This window comes from Haemorhous mexicanus, chromosome 1, assembly GCF_027477595.1.
Source record: "Haemorhous mexicanus isolate bHaeMex1 chromosome 1, bHaeMex1.pri, whole genome shotgun sequence".
Lineage (NCBI taxonomy): Eukaryota > Metazoa > Chordata > Aves > Passeriformes > Fringillidae > Haemorhous > Haemorhous mexicanus.
Window position 1 is genome coordinate 76,106,927 of NC_082341.1, and position 22,695 is coordinate 76,129,621.

A 22,695-nucleotide genomic window follows, 5' to 3' on the forward strand; every position below is an offset into this window, starting at 1 on the left:
TGTAAAGTTAAGCTAACAAGTTAAAACTAAATAAAATCTTAATAATGTAGCTAATGTAAAATATAGGCATATCTTAAAAATAACTATGTCCTGGCTTATAATTTTTTAAAGAACACAATTATGATGTTTCTAAAATTATTTCATTTCCTGTAAAGCTAAGCACAAAATTATCTCTTTAAAAGTGAACAAAAAAGCTTTGACCAAGAAAAGGAAATTTGATCCAAATGGACTTAGTTGGATGAGGATGAGCATACTCTTTGCAATCTGTAATTTCTGAATGGGCTGAAAATATTAATCAAATTCTGAAAGTGAGCCTCATTATAGGGAAAGAATTCAAACAAACATTTAGTAATTGGAGGTTAAAAATTACCTTTCTTATGCTTTGTTCTTCCTATAAGAACAGCATCTTTTGAAATCAGGCTGGATTATCCATGTGCAAGTTTCATTAATCATTGGTACTAAAGAGATTTTAATTAGCAAAAACTTCTAGAAAAATAGTATGGGATGCTAAAGAATATAAAGCAATCTCTCATTTTCTGATGGATACATTTTTCTAATCTGATCATTCCTTATGTATCTTTAATAATGATTTATTTTTCAAGATCCCAGTCATGACTTTACTCTCCATATGCGAGAGCTAAAAAAGATGTTTAGAGATGATGAAGTCCTATGTGAACTCCTACTTAAACCTTAATAATTTTAAACTATCTCTAACCCGCATAAAAGCCAATTAAGAGGCAGCATGAATAGCTATATTAAATATAAATAATATCAATGTCTTGTATTCTCTCAGCATGATTCAGTTTAAACACTTAAACTATGAATAACTATGGACATTTTTTTTGTAGCACTCCTGAGATAAAATAAAGTTGTTTATAGGAGTATTTCTTCAAGCTATAAAAATTTGCATTTATATTTAGACTATGTTGTTCTAAGCCACAGGTATCATGAACAATTAAAGATCCCTGTCAAACCCTGGGAGAATCTGAAACACATGAATATGGTATTATTTCATTAACCAATGTGTGAGATTAAGATGGTTTCTGGATAAAAACCAAACCAAAACAAATGTACCAAAAATATTTGGAACAGACAATTATTGAAATTGACCATAAAAAGTATGTCAATGTTTCTATCAGTTTGAGAATTCCAAGGAAAAATACATCTTGGTTAGCATAATGTCAGCAAAAGATGCTGATGTACACTTCTATCCAACAGTTCCTGTGGAAAGATTTAAAATAATGTCTTTAAAATAATCTTGTCTATTGCTCTGTAAGCTCGGACAATTTTGTTGCACAACTGAATCTATGGGTACACTGTTGCAGAGGATTACTTCTGCTATATGATTTGTACCCTACCTCTCAAATATGACTGTCTTTTAGCATTACTGGATTTCCAGATTTCTTCTCAAATAACCTGCCTGTGCACAATTCCACATTAGACAGAATAGCAGAGAAATGAGCTAGGAATCTCCACCTGAACTGCCAGTTCCAATTATTCTGGTCATTTGGAACACCATACCTGGGTATTTAAATGAATACAGAGCTTTTGTTTTCAAAAGTCACCATTTCCATAGGTATAAAGGTAATTCATAATAAAGGTAGGCCAAGGGCTGTGGTTTTGCAGAATTGTTCCTTTCAGCTTCCTGCATATGTGCCAATAAACAGGCAAACTCACAGAATAAACAAAAGCCTGGTGCTGCTGCTGGGCTCAATTGCAGATAAAATGATAACATGCCTGCACTTCACCAGAGTCCCTTCTGCAATCAAATAACACCTTCACCCTGGATTGGAAAAGCAGCTTCTGGTACTTGGGTTCTGGTCTTCTAAACTGCGGTTTGTTTTTTGTTTGGGTTTTGTTTGTTTCCCTTCAGAAATCACTGTATCTAGATTTACATAGGGGCAAAATGCTTATTAATTATCTTTCCCTCAACTATTATGAGGTGATATACAAGTTCCCTAGTCTATGTATATTTTTGTGATGGAAGGAATGGATCCAAAGCATGATGAAGAAGAATTTTTTATTTGTTAAAGTATGTTGTTTAATCAAGCATCCTCTGCAGAAGTGCTGCAACAAAAATTCTAATTAAAATGTAACCTGAGGTGGCTTCACCAATTCAAATCTAATGAGAACTAATCCCTGTTTTAGGTAAATTAACTCCCAGGTCTTAATTTGCTCATATTTCCCTTAAAGTCTTTATTTAAGGAAAGAGTAGCTTGCTAGAATGTTTTGGCCTTCTGAGCCAGTGGCTTCATCCCCTAAACATTTGTCTATAAAATGAAGATACATTCAACATCCAATATTTTCTATAATAAACAGCAATGTGATTTTTTGAGAAGTCATTACCATCAAAAGACTTAGAGATTCTTTGTGTGCATGGGTGTGCATGAAGTAGTAGGTCCCTCATTGTGTTCCCATGTCAGCTGTCTTAGATTTAACATCGTTTTACTGGTCACGTTCCATGAAGTTGATGTATTTGAAAGTAAATATGTTATGACCACTCTATATCATAACATGCAGTGAGACAAGAGTCAATCATCTCAAGTAAATTCTGAATCAATAATAAATGTCAACAAGACAACAAAATGAGACCTATTTATATTTGAAACATTGGAAAATACTACATAAAGTCAGAAGAAAACTTGACATTGTTTATGACTTCTGCTTAAAATCCAAAGCCTCCTGGGATTTTTAAAGTGATAAGTAATCTCAGAGGATGTTTATTATCAAGTGTGCACTATTCCTAGTTTTTAAATTAATTATTCTATTTCTCACTTTTTAATCTAGTCCAGCAATAATACCTAGTCTGCCATTTATCTACACTGGGCAGCAAAGTTATAATTTTAAAATTCCTTTTTAAGTGATATTTGTAGGAGTTATTGACTAGCCCCAGGGAGCAATACATGCATCAAAAGAAATGGAATCAATTTGAAAAAGACTGGCACACAAGAAAAAAAAAAAAAAATAAAGCCCAACCAAACCCAAACAAATGACAAAGCCTGAAATACAGTCTAATCAGATTTGCATCCAAAATAAATGACAGATTACTTTCTCTGTGGTTTTGCTTACAGCAGCAACCAGTATGTTAACCATAGGAGATAACCGAAACAAGAATGACTTGATGCTTGATGGATTATATGCATATATAATAATTAATGGAATATTTCTCTCCTGATATCGTAGTCAACATATAAAATGTTCCTGCATGGTTGTGAGTATCGTTTTTATACAAGTTTGGCGCCTAAGAACAGTGGGGTTTCAAGAGAAAACCACAAAAAAAAAAAAAAAAGGCACAAGGATTGGAAAGAAATAGAATCAGCATGCATTCTAACAATATGTTTAAAAAATATCAAAGTTTTGCTCTGTTTGGTTTAAAAGAAACATAAAAAACATGCAAGTCTATTGATAATCAATTTAAATATTGCTTTCAATCAAGTTCTGTTCTTGAAGTGGTCTATGACTTCTCATTTTAGAGAGCTGGTCACAAGAGGGCAACATAGTTACATACATATAGAGCAGCTGTGATACCCCTCCCAAGGAAAATTAATAGTATGAAAAAATAAAGCAATAAGGAAAAAAACCTGGCTATTGGTCAATGTTTCTGACAGAGTAAGTATCTGATTAAAATTACAAAAGCTAAGCTTAACACTGTCCCTCTATACAGGTTCCATAATACAATCTGGCCTCAGTGTCATATGGTATTTTCAAATAAAATGTCAGAGTTTCATTCAGTTCACCACATTCTTAAAGGATGTGCCTGCTCTTGTTGGATATCTGCACAAATTTTCCCATTTCTGTGCAAGCATCTCATATACTACAAGTAAACTAGAGCATAGTCTGAAAATTGAATCATTGGAATTTCATCTCCTACAATATTCTGATGCCCTTCTTTAACTCACTGATTATAAATTGTTTTCATCTGTAGAATGAATAAGGTATCTTAGTGATTAGGGAATATGAGCTGGTTTGGGTAGAACATTCAACTTGAATTGTTTCATTGTTTTCTTAAGTTTTTAAGTGATCCAGGTCTTGAAGTAATGATTTGTCTGTTACAAAGGCTCTCTTTCCAAAAGCAGAGAAAAATCTTCCAAAATTATTTCATAGTTAGTTTTTATGTAGAACTTGTCTTACAAACATTCTGATAGAGAAATCTTTGTGGATCTGATATTCTGAAAGAGGCTATTTTCTTGGTGCTGATTGTCACTCTCAAGGTAATTTTGTGTTTGTACTGGATTTAAGTCATACAACACACAAAGGAGCCACAAGAACATCCACCATAGGTACAGTGTTGATTGGCAATATTGTCATTATTAATTACTACAGCATCGCAAATTGTATACAGGAAATCAACTGGAACAAGACTTCCAAGGACTCTCTGACAATGTCAGACGAAAATAAGTTCCAATCACTATAGTTACAGCTGTGAGCAATGCTGTGGTTGTGTTGCAGTTAATGGCAAAGCTCCCACAAATATCAGATAGGCTTAGAATTCACTTTCTGACAGTCATCTATGAGCTGCACAACTAGAATTGACATTTCAGACATGGAGTGAAAATACTGAATTTCTCTACAGCTTGCTTGTAGATGAGTTAGTTTACATTATCCATAATGCTTGAGTGACTAACCAATATACTGAAAAATCTGTAAAGCCAAAGTCTAAACTTCTTTGAGGACAGAGGCTTAAATATGCAGGTCTTACTTACTGAACAACTGAGAAAGTTTTGTAGATTGCTTTGTTTTCTTGTCACAATCAGCCCACTTGTCTTCTTTAGTACTTTCGAAAGGTTTCAAATTTCTGTTTTATCTGGAGTGAAAAAAGATGGGAAGAGGAGACAGAGGAGAGGAAAAATAAAATCTGAGATGAACTTCCGGAAGAAAATCTATCATACGTATTAAAAAATTAAGTATTGTATAGCCACAAGAATTTTAAAAAGGCCCTATATCAACATTTTAATTTTTCTAAAGTTTTATAATTTTTACTTACAGGAAAAAAAAGTTTAAATAAGTTTGGATTTTTTTTATTTCTAGCTGCCTGGAGAAAATTTGGACTAATGAGAATTTTTCTTATATTACATTCTGCTGTATGGAAAACTGAAGCAGCAAAGGTATCCTGGGGAAGGTTGGTGCCTTCCAGTCGCGCGGCAAGCCTTCCGCACTTCTTGCAGTAGGGGACACTCTCCTGGGCTTGGTTACTCTGGAGGGCGCCTAGGGAGAACTGCCCCACGTTATAGTGGGCACAGCCCCCTGTAGTGGACAGGACTCGCAGCAGCAATCAGGCAGAAAAATGAGAGGGACTCCAACTGAAGACTGTAGAAGCACTTAATGCTGGGAAATCCTGGAGCTGAAGCCAAAGATCCCCGGCTTACACCAGAATATAAAGGGCGCCAAAAACATGGGTGGAGACAACAATAGGGCCAATGGGGATAAAGTGGGGAGTGGTATTTGAGGGAATGACATGAAGGGAGAACCAATAGGAATATATAAGGGGCGGGGCCCTGGTCCCAGAGCCAATCACCCGAAGCTCCAACTAGAACTTTCTAGAGGGAAGGGAGGGAGCACTAGTGACAGGCAGGGCACCAGGGAGGAGTTTAAGGAAGGATACATTGGGACTTGGGAGGAGCAGGGGTGACAGGCAGGGAGGAGGAGGGCGGAGTGAGCCAGGCCTGAATCATATAAACTGGAAAGGGGGGAAACAGAACCATCCGCATACAACTGAGGGGGAAACAGAGCAATTTAGCACAACACAACAGAAAACTCATTGAAATTGTAATTTAGTGTAATGTGGTCTGTAACACACCAGTCCATTCAATCTTAGGCCTCCAAATGCCGTGATCATTCTTCATATATAAATCACAAAACAAGAAGACAAAGATGAAGTGTTAGTCATTTTTATTGCCTTGTTCATCATGATCTCACTGTTTTTTTCATTTCATTTACCTGTTCTCAGATGAACTCCTGAAGAGTTACTCTAGGTTTCAAAGTAGAACCAAAGCTGCACAGTTACTGACCAGCTACATGAAATAATTACACTAACAGCCAAAAAAGCTGTTGGACTACCACATCATGATAGATCACCCAAAGCAAGGTAAAAATGCAGCCACATAAGAGATAATTCAGGCAAAATAAAGGCATGTCCTGCATATGATCAGTGCCACTGTTGCCTATATATCTGTGGAATCTATATTTAAAACTAATTATTTGTGTGAGAAAGAGCAGGTGATGTGCAGAAGACAAGCACAACCTAACAAAAATGCATGCCCTGATGGCTTCAATCTAAAGGAAGAGAAGAATGTGCTGAAGAACTTTTTAAAGCAAAAATCCCATCAAGCTGTAAAACAGAGATTTAAATCAGAAAACAATGTAAAATGATATCTGTCTAAAATAGCATGGATAGCAAATAAAAGCATTAATTTCTCCATGGCAATAGAATAGAAAACCAAGGAGATGATTTTTTTCTTAGTAGTTCTTACTAATACTGTTTTTAAATGGCTCCTGAGTGGAATAATTGACCCTGGCTTCACTGTTTGAACTGAAATATCCCCTTAACTTTCAAGAAAACTGTAGGTAGGTGATTCAAAAGAAATAATTTCTAATTTTCTTTCTTTATTTTACAATTTTACTTTGCTGCACATATCAATAAAAAATAAACATGATGGCAAAACATGCAATAAATTTTAAGAATGATAGTAGGCGGTGAAAAGTAAATGTATAAAGTACTCAATTATCCATATACGGTAGAGATTTACTTTAATCCTTATGTATTCCCTTTCACTACTTCTGAGATAAATCTTTGTGTGCTTCCCTGTGGAACACAAACCATCCTCCAAGGACAGGTCAGCTACCTCAAAGCTCCTTCCACTGCTTTCTTCAAGGAACACAACAGGAGTGAGTAATTACAGAAATTTCAACAACCAAGCCTCTTCTCTCTCCTACTGGTCAGGTCTTTTAAAGGTACTATTATCCCCTAATGACCTGTTAAGTCTCTGAAAGAAATACAGCACATAAAATTCCAGCTGCTTTTTCTGCCTAGCTTCAGCATGATGGAAATCAGGAATCCCTGACTGTGTTATGGCCCTGTGTCAACTCTTCTGCTGCTGCTGCTGTAGCTCTCTTTTCATGACAGGTTCCTCCTCATTAACTTTTGCTTTCCTACCACTGGTGAAATCCACGCACCCGTTCTGTTGTACAGCTGTATTTCAAGCAGTAACTTACTCAAGACTCAGGACCTCCTTCAGAGTCCAGTTAATATTCCTAAAATTTAAAGATTATTTGTGTCTTACCTGAGACCTGAAATATGTGAAAGGACTTGGTTAATTGTTTTTTATGCTTCCCGCTTTCAATACATTGAAAAAATTTTTGACATTCCTTCCAAAGAGCAAAGGAATTCACACTGACATGAACCTTTTTCCTCTGTGATGCATTCAGAGAAAAAATTAAATGCTTGCAATAGAAAAAAAAAAAAAAAGCAAAGACCAGAAATTTCATTGTGGGAGTACTGTGAGGGACAAATAGGTATAATAGTCCACATATGAGTCCTGTGGGAAGTGCTAAAACTCTATCTTGTTAGAATTTTTCCCCAAAATAAGTGAGTGCCACTAACTCAATCTCTAAATAACAAAGCATTAAACAATAAGAATTTGATAAAGCTACTCTGAAATAGACATCCAGTAATGGTAGCTAAAATTTAAGTGACATTAAGAAATAGCTATTTATTCCAACCTTTTTCACACACAGTTACAGAAGCCTGCGTTCTTTCAACCAAATCTTTCTTTTATTCATAAATACTCAGCCTTCTTCTGAAGTCCAATGGGATCCAGATACACTCATAATCATTAAAACCAGGACATGTTTTCACATTAGCTACAAAGACACACATTTCTGAGTTGATTATTGATGTCACAAATTGAAATGTTGGTCTCAATGAAGCAATCAAATTTTAGAAAATCCAGCAGCTTATTTGAACAAAATTTAAACAAGTCTCTTTATGAATGTCATGGTTTGAGAAGAAATGAGGTTTTTTGGGATGGTGTGGTCAGAGCCATCCAATTACAGTTTAAAAATTGGTATATATGTAGAACCAGAAGATGTCTCCCATTAAATATGTTCAAAGTATTGATAAGGCTGTTCCTTTTAAAAATACTTTGTGGTACATGCAGCATAGTACTATTCCTAATGAGGAGGTTCAGTTAATAGCATGCATCAACATTTAGCAACTGGATTCCACTTAGATTTTTTGGTGATATTTTTTGTGGTTTTCTCTTATAAATTCTGAAATGTCATCACAATATGTGTGCATGCTGGAAGCTTTTTGCATGAGGGATATAGCATGGCAGAACCTCCTACTCAGAACACACTAACCCAAACATCTGACAAATACTATCCAGGTGCTCTTTCTACAAGACTTTCTATTCTACACAGGCTTAAAAATCTACTCTTTCCTTAGTTTCATTTCCTACCAAAATTCAATAACAAGAGAAACTCAATAATCTAGGAGAAATATCTTCTACCATTACATCATACTAACAGGGACCTACACTTACCTGAAGAATCATAATCTTCAGAAACATTGGAATCAGTAAAATTCCACTCCATCCTGGAGTTCAAAATTTTCACATGGTTACAAATAATCCTTTATAATTTTGTTTACTATACTCTGGATCAGAAACTCAGGATTTAATCCAAATAACTTCAGTAAGTTTCATATTTATTTGTGCTGAACATGTGCTTTGGACAAGTTGGGACAAAAGCTAGTTTTTCTTTAAATAACTGTAAAATAGGCAGATAGGCAGTAGTTATGATTTCTACCTGTACTATTCTCTGTTGTTGAGATTTTGTAAAGATGACAGAACTCAAGCACAAAATCTTCTTGAGTTCAGGAAAAGACAGCAATAGTTCAACTCTTCTTCATAAAAAGTGATGGAGATGAGTAACACCCATCTGTAACTCCTCTGTCTCCAAGATATTCTAAATGTATTCATTCTCAGTCTGAAAACATTCTGCATATTGTCAACAAAAATAATACTGTGCATTGTCAGATGCACTGCATTTCCACAGCTCTGCTTTTTTGTCAGAAAAGACAAGTAAATAACCCCCAATCTCTTTCTACTTTGCCTAATTTGTTTCTGTTATCTCAAAGCAGACTATTATTGTGTCCATAAATCAAAGTGCAATGTTTCTTTACTTCATGACAATTTCAATTCGGTTGAACAATTTGGGAGACTAGAAGCTTCACACACATCTACTGGTAAGGCACATAGATCTGTAAATGTGCAAAACTGGCAATCTGGACCATCTCCCATGCTTTCCTATCAAACTATATTGAGACACCGACTTTAAAAAAAAAGACAAAACTAAGAAAATGCATCCAAGTTGAGAAGCAATTTAACCCCCCAAAATAAGACTTTCCTAAATAAGATTAAATTATGCAACCTCAACAATAGGGCTGCAGTATCAAGGAAAGCCTTTCATGATATACGTGGAAGGAAAGAGGGCACACCTAGGATAGTGTAAATTAAGAAGTTAATAACACTAGGCTGCATCCTTCAGAAAACTGTCATAGCTCATGGAGCAGTCTAGAGTACTCCAGTAGAGGGTAAACACACATAGAGCTAGGAAGATCTTCAGCAAGTGTTTGCTCTTTTCTCATTGAGCCCTGGAACTCCTGGTGGAACACCTAGGTTTTTCTCCAATTCACGCTAGCAAGGCTTTGAACCATAATTTCCATTCCAGTGGAATAATCCTCTACAACTGTTCTAACTCAAAGAGTTACATATCTGAATGCCAGTTTAACTCCTTTAGACAAGCATGGGTGTAATTAGGACTGAAAAGTCATTTTTGTCTTAAGTGGAAAACTTCATTAAGGAAGAACTGCAGGGACAAAAACATTTTGTTATTATGCATAGAAATCCAGAATTTGGATAGATCCCATCTCCTCTTTTTCTGGGGGTGTGTTCCTTACTTCTGTGTTTAGCCTCGGTTATATTCTCTAGTTCTTCAATTTTGCATTTAAGATCCTTCTGATACAATTTCATTGTTTTAGGTTAACTGACAAAAAAATAGCAGAATAAAGTAGAATAAGAACTTGAAGTAGTGATGGAGGCACTTGCTGAAATTAAGTAGAGGTATAATGGGTTTATTGGTTTTTTGCCAGTGTAGGCAAGAATTATTTGCAGCACAAAATTCATTCTGGCTGCATCCAAATTTTCTTCAAGAAGAGCAGATTTAGGATACAGCCAGTAAAAATCTCAGACAATTGAAGAATGAAGATGCTTAAATTAAAGTGGAAAACTGAATATATTATCATATGATACTGCTTCAGAAATCAAAAACAGTTGTTTGAAAACATTTTTCTACTTCAGGAAAGTGGTTCTTCCTTTGCATTTCACTTGCACAGCAAAGCTACACTTCTCTCTCTCTTCCCAGCCCTTCTTAAAAAAAAAAGAAAATTAATGTAACATTAACAAGATGAAGACTGGCATCAAGATATCAAAGACTATATTCTAATTTAAAAATGTCTGGGAAAATATTTGCATGACATTTCTATTAAAGATTTATGTCCTTTATAATAATATTGTTAGTTCCGCATTCCATGGCAAACTGTAAAAATACTTCTAATTTTTTTTTTTTCTTTGCTAATGGAAAAATCTAACTTCTCCAGCACAATATAGTTTAAATATAGTTTATTTACTTGAATGCATTGATTAAAAATGTTAACTTATCTAGGACTGGATTTCTTTTAATTCAACTTGATATGTGGTGATGTTAAAATTATTTAGGAGTGGTTTGGACAAAAAAAAGTGTACCCTATAATACAAGAACTTTAATCTATTTACTAATAATTCACTTTCTAAAACTAGGAAAAACTTACTCTTTGAGATTTCCATTTCCACTAAATAGCACAAAGAAAGGTTAGCTTTGTCATACATTCCCACAGAATTATTGAAGGGCAAGAACAATGAACACTATTATAATAATTAAAATTTCCATTATGTCTATAATACCTTTGACTCTCAAAACACTTGTTCATATCTTGGGAAAACATTTTCTTACTTTGAAAAAGAGCTGTAATGAAATTATAATCCAATGACATGAAAAGTATGTGTGGACATTTTGAGATGATGATTGATGTTAAACGGAATAAATTATACTCAGCTCAATACAAATTATTCATTAATTTTATTTACTGAAAAAAAATGTATGTATTTCATTCTCATTAATTTTGTCACAGGAACTTTATTTGAGTTCTGGTAACTAGAGATTAGGGAATAAAATACATTATTGAAAAGTTTGACTTCATAGTGTTGTAGACATATATTTGGTATGGATACAGAGAGCAAATACTTTATTAATGCAGCTGATGTGTCTAGTCAAAATCAATCTAAAACCAGTGACCTGATCTAGCATACCCTGGAATTATGGAAGGCTTCTTACTAATTTTAGTGGTTACCAAAAAAATCATAGATTTCAGTGAGGTTTCATTGTAGTTTCAGTCTGTTGAGTACCCATTAAAATCTTGACTGCTAAATCTGTGATTTTACTGAGTAAAATTGAAATTTAGGGTGACTAAATAAAGATTGGTAATAATTCTTTACTTTATAGCACAAAGACCTTCATCATTTACTCTCAAACATTCTGCATTTGTCAAATACAAGATGCTTGAAAGAGCAGTGGGGAAGTTGATCGTGCCTTGATCGTATTTTGTGTTATCTCTGTTTGCTACAGAGCATTTCTGTTTGCATTCTTCATGACTCAGGGCCCTGAAAAGGGATTTGGACTCTCTCTATTCTCTATTCAGTGCTGTGGGAATTCAGCAAATGTGTTCAGCTCAACTGGGAGAGCTTTTCTGGGGTTTGTTGATTTTGCAGTTTGCTCTCAAATATAGCAGGAAATGTTGGCTGATGTTTCTAGGGTTGCATAAGGGATTTTGATGACCAGTTCCTATTAAAATTAATGAGCAGTGAGCATACAAATCCCACTGGTAGTCTCACCCTTTCTGCTATTAAAACAATAAAAGTTGGAGAGGAGTGACATGTAAAATAAAATTTATGTTGCATTAAAAAAGAAAATCTAGCTATCTATAAAATCATTCAGCAGTCCCTTTCCCTCAGTCTACAGTGAAATTTTTTATGGAAACTCCATGAAAGCACTTTTATTACAGTTCTAGGTGTTCATACTTGGACCTTGCTTTATGTGGGTTATTTGACTGGTATTTATTTTATATTACAGTATATTTCTGAAATGTTGACCTCTAATTTATTACAGGAAAGAGACATAGTAATAATAAAAAATGGCAGCAAGGGCTTCAGGTTTTAAAAATTTTGCTGATTCTTTATATCTTTCACATTGTATTTTCACTAACCTATTAAGAGTTTCTGAGCACTAGACATATATTTGTACTAATTGTTTAGGAATCTATCCTGCCTGATGTAATCCTAGGAACGGAAAGCAGGAAAAACATACTTGAAGCATTTAGCACTGCCATTAAAAACTGCATTCTGCAGGGCAGGTTCACTGTTGTTATCACAGAAGACTGAGAATAGAAGACATATATTGATATACCACAAATACATTAAAAAGATTTCTTAGTGTTAGGAGAGAACTGAAAGATTTTTAGTGTCCAGCTCAATAAATCAGTAAGAGATCTTAAGTTTATATGGCAATGGAATGACTAGAAATATAAATTTATTCTCATGATACAAAATGAAGCAAAACAACAAACCAAAGTACTTTTGAAAAATATTTATCCAAAAATTAGACAAAAAGTTGAAAAAAAATTCAGAAAACTATCAGGGGAGTTGGAGTTTCTTTTTGTTCTTTTTTCCCTGTTGGAAAGGATCTTTAAATGCCACTTTCTGCTGTGGGAACATAACTCTTCAGGAATAGAAGTCAAAAAGCTATCATTTAATCTTGACAAAATTTTAAATTTTTGAGAAAAGATTTTTTGTTGTTGTTGGAAAAATGGTAATACGGAAAGTATTCTACAGAAAAAGTATATCTCTTAAAATTACAGAATACTTCATACAATTTACTCCATTTAAACTTTTACATATATTTTTACTACTATAAATCATTAGTAAATACAATTTCAAACAATTATATGCTGACTTATGGGGGGTTTTTTTGTTATTCGCACATATATTTTATTATTATCTTTCTAATTTAAGCTAAATATTTTATAAAACTTGAGGTTCTGTGTCTATACTTTTCCCTGTCCCCACTTATTTCAAGAGTAGCTGTATGCTTGCTTTACAAAAAAAAAATTTGAAATTCTTGGTGGGAAAGCTAAACATGATTCTGCAGTGTATCCTTGCCTTACATAATTCCAAACACATATATAGAGATGGAATCATAAAGACAGACTAGAAGGGACCAGAATTGTTTCGCCCATCCTGCTACACAAAGCAGGGTCATCTGTGCAGTCAGACCGGATTAGTCAGGGCTTTGTCCAATCAAGTATTGAAAATATCCTAAAACAGGGAATTCACAGCCTTTCTGGGCAGCCTGCTCTACTGCCTGCCTGTTCTTAGGGAGAAAAAGTGTTTCTTAAAAGCTGGTCTGATAGCACCTTAAACTTACTGTCTCTTATCTTCCCACCTTGCAGCAGTGGGAAGAGACCCCTTCAGCTTCTTGTTAACCCTTGCATAGGTGCTGAGGCATTCTTGACAAGCACTCCTGAGATGATCTCTCCTCCAGGCTAACAAATCCCAGTTCCTCAGATTCCTCCCACAGGGCAAAGGCTACAGTCCTTGGCCAGTATCCTCTGCTGCACTAACCTTTCCATTTCTTTCTAATGTTGAGGGTCACATAAGTAGATGTAGTATTTCAGATGGGATCTCATGGGTTCCAGGTAGCAAGAGTTATTACCTCCTCTCAGTGTTCTTGCAATGCCCCTATACATATCCCTCAGGGCACCATTGAGCATTGCTATGCTTTCTAAATCTTATTTGTGGAAATTTGTTAAATGTTTCAATTTCCTGATTCTCTTTTTGCAGTTGCACTCTTCTTAAGTCCTCATCCTCAGTAATTTGACTTAGTCACTTCTGTGACATTCTTTCTTCAATTTTTATACTTTGAATATAGATCTGTGAAATTGATAAATCTTAAACTGACTTCTCCTCCATTTATGATCTTAATATTACCTCTGTCACTTTCTTGGCCACCATCTTCCTTTAGGAATGAAGACCAGTTAACCCTACCTAATATCTTTGACTAACTGCAAATTGCTTTCTCTAAGTTCATCACCTGGTTTCATGTGGAATTTCTCTTACCCATTCCACGCTACACATCCTATGCCTTCGCGTATGTCACAAGTACAGGAAACATTTACCTTGAGACTGGTTCTTTTAACAAACAAAAACAATTTCTCAGATTTCAAGGGATAATCTCTATTCTCAGGTTTGCCCTACATGAGCTTTGAGCTATGCTTATCATAGTGTTAAATCCAATCCAGTGGTGCCAAATCTCTATTAACATATTCTGAATCTCTGCACAGTTTATAAAACTCAGACATGACTCTCTTTGTTCAACACCCACACACCTCCTGTGCAATAAAAAAAAAAAAAAATTTAAAAAGTGGTTCAAACCACAGGTTCCTCATCTTGAAAACTTTCATATTGGATGAAAACATTTTCCTTTTCTGTTTTTCTTTTCCAATTCCTTATTTTCTTGACCAAAAAAGCAAACACTAAAATGGACCTATGTTAAATTTTATAAATTTTGTATAGCACAGATTATGATATTTTACAGAATAATAGTATTGATGTCAGCTGAAAATGAAAGAGAAAAGTTTAAGAAACAATAAGCAACATTTGTTCTAGTGAAAAGAGCCATAAATATTCTGGCTGAAGGTCAGAATGTGTTTGGGTTTTTTTTTTCTCAAAACCATTAAAATCAAACCATTAAGTGTTGTTCTTCTGGAAAACTGTTTTTAACTATTAAAAGAAAAAAAAAAAAAAACTATAACGAGAAATTTACCATGTAACTTCTACTACTGTCACTATCATAGTGGTTTTATATAGTTCCTTGAGACTCCCTTCAGGGGTTGGGATTTTTTTTCTTAAATTAGGAAAAGAACAAGTATGAATGAAAAATATTGCTTTCCTGAAAAAGCTTAGGATTTTAAAATAGGAAACATAGAAAAAAGTAGACTGGAAAGGATTTTTGAAGTTTGATAATGCCCTGTTCTAAGCAGAATGAACTTCAAAGTCAAAGAACATTACCTAACAACATGTCCCCTTGGGCTTTGAATATCTCCAAAGATGAAGATATTGCAGACTCTCTGAGCATCTGTGCCACTGTTCAACCACCTTTTGGTGAAAACTTTTTTTTAAATGTGGTATAGATTGTGCGAGCAGATTGCTTGTTAACAGTGGGGGGAAAAAAGGGATAGAATATTGCCATAAAGGAACACTTGCATGTGAAAACAGATTTTTTGAATGGGATGGTCAGTTAGTCACCAAATGGCAATGGGAGTCCCTGCTACCAAGGTCCTTTCAGCTACATCTTCACTTGGCTCAAACAAGACCCTTTTGTGCTCAATTCTAATAATCCACATCTGTCCCACAGTTTTGCCAACAACTCTGCCTCATGCATAATTAGTCACTACTTGTTTCTTAAATATATTATCTACCTATTAAAGACTGTTCTACCTGACCATCAGTGCAGGAAAAATTTCTACTGTCTACCACTATCTAAACAGAATAGTATCTGGAACAGCATCCACCTAAGGGAGTCTGTGGAGGGAAGGACCAGATTCTCCCCACAGGAAGTTAACCAACACACTGACATATAAAACTGGACTGTACACAGTGTGGGCTGATTGGGGTACTTTCTGAAGCTCCTATATGTCAGTTAACTACTTAATTGTGAAGGCGACTTGAACTTCAGTCCCTAATCCAATTTCAAGTCAGCTTGTTCTCTCATATCAGTTCCTTATCTCATCTGCATAAATGAATGGTGAGACCATTCAGGAGTTTACTGATTGAGGTGCACTGGCTGTCCACAGAGACCCTAATATCTAGCTAGCCCACTCTTACAAAAAACTTGATTTTCATGTCTAATTACGTAGCTTATGTCCCATAGCACTTGCTACAAGTATAATTAATCGGAATTCTTTGCTCCCTGCCCTTTCACTGAACTTTAAAAGAAGGCTGACTCCATCATCTCCAGCATCTTTAAAAACCCCGTTTAAGCAGTGGAAGAGTGTAATGAGGTCTCCTCTTAGCCTTTCTATCTCTTCTCCAGACTAAGAAAACACAGTTTCTTCAGATTCTCATCTATGTCCAGTGCTCCAGTTTCCTCCTCAGCTTTCACTTCCTCCTTGTAATCAACATTTGCTTTGCATGGGGCATACCAAAGCTGACTCTTTATTTCAGATATGGTCTCATACAGTCACCTCACTGAGAAGCCACACAGTTTCACTCTTCATTGAGGTATTCAATACCAGGAGGTTGGCACACCAGCCATTGAAAGGAAACCTGTCCTGTGGTGTTTCACAAACACCACTACATTGGTTCTAGAAGTCCTCTTGATATCAATCCCCTCGAGACTTCAGCCCCTCAAGCTTTGAATCAAACTTTGCAATTTTTTCTTAGTTGTTCATTGAAGCTAGACAGTCATAATTAAGCAAGTGCACTGTGATCATTGTATGCTTGGCTAGATTTTTGTTTTAAGGAAAAGGGAAGACAGTCTCAACATTAATGGGCAGTCTGGAAAACAGCCATCAGCAGTGAACTCAGCAGAACTGAGCAGTAGCTGGGTGAAAAATAATATTCCATGGTGGGAGATTCTGAGCACCCTCATTGACCACCCACTCAAAACAGACCCCAGACTCAACTGCACATGCAGACTAATTAACATGAAAAATGACAGATATAGCAAGAAAATAGGGTACTAATTAATGAAAACGTTATGCAACAAATGAATGCCTTTGTTTGTTGAAATGTATGAATAGCTTTAAGTTTTGATGATGGAGGAGCCAGCCTTCTGTGGCCTACAACCTAGCTTCCCAATTTGTGCAAACTAGAGTAAAGTAGAAATACTTCTCACCAGGTAAAGAGCCTATGTTCAGAACACTGTAGTTTTAAGCAGCAACTCATGGCATCCTGAGCACCCAATTCACATCAGCTGCCACATGAACTTTTTGCACACACCATGATCACAGTGCTTCTTTTTACTGGCCTCTACAGATTCCAGTCTTTTCAAACCACTGAGATTTTCTGACTTGGCAGTGAAACTGCTCCCACTGCCTTTGGTTACCAAATGTGTGTCACTGTCCTCATGAAGAATATATATAGTGCACACTTCTTTCTGTGCTCCAAAAAGGAAGTAGACACTAAGTAGAGGAACTTTCAGTTAGAATGTCACATTTTCTGTACTAGTCATCAGGGGCCAGAGTGCAATCCCCACTTCCACACCCAGTTCTAGAAGTTCAGCTGCCTGGGCTTAGGGCCAGCAGTTGGTGCTGCTGTGTGTCTGTTCAGCCAGAGAGAAGAGACATTTGAGAAAGAGCTACAAGAAGCAGGCACATGGCCAAATACAAGCTAGGACAAGCAGTCTTGCTCTTCTAATGGGCAACCTTGGGACCATGCCTGCCCCTGGTCGTGTAACTCTCTGCTCCTGCCCTGGCACTTGTTACCACAGCTTGTCCAGACGCATGCCAGAACACGAGTGCCCAGACCCTGGGCTCAGACTGCTGAAGGGCAGTGGTACTGCATCCCAGCAGGAAGGGACAGCAAGGGCTCTGCTGAACTGTGGCTGCACATGCAGACACTCAGGTGCATAATACAACTGACAATTCATCACAGACCAGAGCATCTGCCTCCTCTCACACCAAACCTACAGCATTGATTTCAGTTCCATTTTCATGGCATTATTTAACCGTGGTTTGGATACAAGGCTGAGAATCTGCTTTTGGGGGTTTTTTGTTTGTTTTTGTTTGGTTTTTATTTTTTTCTCAAAAGCCTTTAATAAATTAAAAAAAAAATAGAAACCTGATTGCACTCCAAAGATACAATGGTAAAAACTGAAATCGAACCTAATCACCTTCTTTTTTTAAGATGATAAGTCTTACTGCTTTCAAATAATTTATTTTGTAGTCTTTAACACACATCCTTCCAGAAAGAAAATACACATAAAAAGTTCCTTCATTTTTAATGAAAGAAAATATATTTGTTTTTGAAAGCAAGATTTTCATGTTACAACTATTCAATGTTTCATCAGCGTATTGTTATTTGAGTTGTGGTGAAGCATTGAGTTTTATCAGGACCTTGAATATTTTATTATATGTATCACAAAATCACAGGAAATAGTGTAGATTTCGGTAGTATTTAATCAATTCTATCTCTGTTATATGTTTTCACCCCAGTTAAGAGAAAGAAAAAAGATACCTCTATGTGCAAATTGTAAGATACAATCAGTAGTAGAAATAGATCTGAATGTTCTCTGTTGTTTAGCCCTTAGACTACTCCTATCAAATTCTTTACTTAGTCAAATAATTTCTTCATGATTCAGTAATGAGCAAAAAGTATCAGGTTTTAATACTCTATCTTGATTTATAATTATCCACTTCATCCAATTATTTGGTTGACCTTGGCCTTTTTTGGCTTTTGTTTCAGAACACTACAAACCTTCCCAATTATCTCTGAATTTTAAAAAAGAAATCAATTTTCCTCTTGCTCTTGGTCACGAATTAGTGTGTGAATAAGACTTTTTATTGTCATATTAGTACTCTGTCAGACATTGCACGCTACCCAAAATTTGTTTTTTACATGCTTTTGAAGGATTAGGGGTTTTATTTGTGTCAGGATCACATAGACAGCATGGAGGATAGCCATCAGATCACTGAAAATTACCTAAGGAAATAAACTTCTCTCTATTATGTTTATCAAGCAAAGGCAAAAGAGAGGTACATTTAAAGCAATCACTTTTCTCTGATTGTTACAAAATTTACAAAACCTCCTTCTCCTAAGTTGCATACTAATCATAAGACCCTTGCTAATTTTATTTCTTGGACATTGATAAGTTGGTCAGCTCTGTCTTAACTGGTCACAGAAAAGAAAAGGTGCAAAGAACCTGCAAGCAGTAGGTTCAGTCCTACAGAGCGGCTCCCCACTGGAACCAATTAAGTCCCAGCGGGACTAGACTGTAATACATTCGTCATACTGGAACAAATCCTGCTTCTTCTGAAGCAAGGCAAGGGCCACTTTGGTGCAGAACTGTTGGTAGAGAGTGATTTTGTGAATGCCAATATAGTTGTGTTTAAATATACCCCAAGCAATAAATCTCTCCGACGAGACAATTTTCATAAAATTACAAAGATCACACTGAGTGGCCAAAGAGGAACAAAAGTTTTATTAAGAGTTTATCCCCAAAATTAACATTTCTCACTTTCCTTAAAAAAAAAAAGAAAAATCTAAAAAAAAAAAAAAATCTAAAAATTAATATGGAAACCTTAAAATTTATAAAGCATTTCATTAAATTTGAATTAAAAAGTAAACATGAAGGAAAGAGAGCTAGGAATGTTCAGTATTCATTTGACATAGTCAAATCAACTTTTCCTCACAGAATAATGGTCACATAAATCCTCCCTTAGAATGACTTCGCATTTTTCATGTAAAAAAAATTGACTGATAGTGAGTTGAATAAATTGTATATAAATAAATGCAGTCTTAGAAGCAAGCACACTGAAAAAATGGACTGGGCACCATTGTAAAGTAAATCCAATTATACTCATCTAGTGCCATACACATGCATTAAACACAGTAAAATTATTTAGATTTCTGTTTCCCACTATTTTAACTTAAGCAAAAAAATTGACAATTTATTAATAACAATAGCAGATAAAGAAAAAAAGCCCAATTTTATAGATCATGTAGATAAAATAAATTGAATTTGCTAGCTACTCTACAGCATATTACATCTACTTTTCTTGTTGTGCTTGGCTATGAAGTAAAAATTTTCAAATGCAGAGAATCTACAACATTCAAGTCCTTTCTAATGCTTGCTTCTTTTTTCTCCTCTACTTTCTATGGAAAAAAATCTCCCTCCCTTTTCCTTACAGAGCTCATTGCTCTATATGTGCAGAAGAGACACTTTATTCAGTCTTCTCTTTTTAACATTGAAGATAGTGTATTTTTAGACCTTTTGATTTGTTTTTTTTTTTTCATAAATCATAACATCTTCAATGTCACACTTAAAAGTTTACTATTTGCTTTATGTTTTCTGGTGGTTTCAAACATGAGAGAAACCAAAACTATTACTGCATAGAATCTGCTCCTTGTGTGCCTGACTTGTCAATCTGTCTGACTTGTACTTAGAACTCCATGCCACAGTTTTGAAAAATAACAAGCCTACCCTAAACAAATACAGTGTTGATTTGTTCTTCTATACTGAAGATATAAGTAGACTAACTGTTCAACCTTTTGCCTACATATTTCTCTTATTTCAGTCCAGAGAAGGAGATGGATGATTTGTTACATATGTAGTGTTTCAGAGAGTGATTTTGCTTCCCTTATGGATCAAAAATGAAATTCAGAAGTTGTGAGGCTGTACAAACCACAAACAGTAATACAAATTGCATCAGCTGGTGCCTAAGTAGGCATCAGGTAGAGCTTCACTTTTTTTTAGAAAAGAAGTCATGTGAGGAACTCAATGAATACAGTGGTTTTCTATGAGTTTCTTGGTTTAACATTACAGTGCTTAATGTAGTAGAGGATATAAAATCAAGTTTTTCTGACAGTTTCTATTGTCATCTGAAAGAAATTTAGTATTACATTTTTCTAGTGAGATATTTAGAATATGAAGTCTGGATTTAAAATGAATTATTCAAATTTGGCTAAATTTTTTATCTCATTGCAGCGCTCCATTTTCCCCTTCTCCTTCAGTAAAAAGTAGTGATGTAAAAATGCTATAGAAATTGACAAAGACTTTTAAAGAAGAGTTAATTTATCATAATTGTAAAAGAGAAATATGCTTCAATAAAATCATTAAAATTCATATGATAGTGTGATATAGTATTTACATAGACAAGGAGTTATTTGATTTGGTATTAAAAAGTCTGATATATATTTCCAAAATTCTCATGTGAACACAAAGTACTAAACAGAGAGTCTTCCTTCAGAGATATAAATGTTTAGCTAAATAGATTGTTCATGCTTGCCTCACAGATTGCACTTAGTAATACAATCATTTGGGAACAATACTATTTAATCTATCTGAATGCTGTTACCATCTCTGTTTTTACTGGCTGTTTTGCATAATGCCCATAAAAGTGTTTAGAGAAATAATACACCATCCAAGACTTCTATACAACCCAGAAGATTACAATCTAATCTCTGGATCTTTTTCTGATGTTCTCCTATTTTTTTTTCTCTTCTTGTTTAAGTTGCAGGGTTTTTTCATAATGTCAAAGAATGAATTACCTTTGAATGGTACTTTCTTGAAGATTTATGAGAATGTAGGTTGCAGGAAATTTTTACTTTAAAAAAAAAAAAAGAAGAAGAAGAATTCATATCTAGGATCTTATACTTGCATTTAGTGAACACAAGAGTACCAGAGATTCAGAATAAATAAAAAAATATATTCTTCTATTTAACCCCTTTCTTTCAAATTGTAGGTATTACTCCTTATTAAAAAAAGAATAGAATTGAAGGGGCTTTGGACCTATTGCACATCCTTTTAAAAATTAACAACTGTGACCAAATTTTTAGTAATGTGATTAACTTTAGAAATAACATATTTTCTTCCTTAAAACAAAGTAAGCCACATCTCCACAGTTCATACGCAACTATTCACTCCTACAGCACACCTAATCATCACGTGCCATACATATATATGTGTGAATATTTATTTCCAACTACAGGAACGTAAGTTACGTTGTTTCAATGTTTAAAGAATGCAATGTATAGGGTATGATCTTTTCTCCAGTGTTCTCAAAAAAAAAACCCCAAGATAATTTTTAAGTGAAAATGTTGCTGTTTTCCTTCAGAAATTGTGGAGGGGATAAAAACCCCAAAACTAAATCCCACTGAGTAAAATTGAAATACCATTGAGCTGTATGGTCACTTTTAAAATAGATGGAAATAGCAATTTAACTTAGTTACTCCAATACAATTTTAGCTCTTTGGCCATGACACAAGTTCTTCTATTGAGAAGTAAACCAGGAGAAATTTCTCAAGAGGTGAAATCATCAAGTGACTGATCAAGTAAAGAAACCCATTAAAAGAAATTTGAAAAAAGCAGTTTGGGGAGCCATCTTCCTCCAAGAGAATACCAAATAGACATGACTACATGCAGGCCACTCACTAGTGGCCTGAGTGTAATGCAAATGTGTTTGAATGATTTCTCTTTTGATGAAAAACCCTGTTTGTTTCTCTGTATGCCATATTGCAAATGCCTAAGAGAAAAATAATTTAATCAAAAAACTTTTACTTGGTAACGGTAACTTATTAGTTGCTGAACAAAAATTTGTGAAGCACATAAAAGAGAAGTGATCTTCTAGTGGATATGGAGCTCTGAGCAACCTGGTCTAGTGAAAGGTGTCTCTGCCCACAGCAGAGGGAGTTAGAACTAGATTATATTTAAGGTCCCCTCCAACACAAGCATTTTATGATTCTATATTAATTTATAATTTATTCTCACTCAAAGCCCATTTTCTATTTTGAAACTGTTACTGTCATTTGCAATTCATTGATTTTC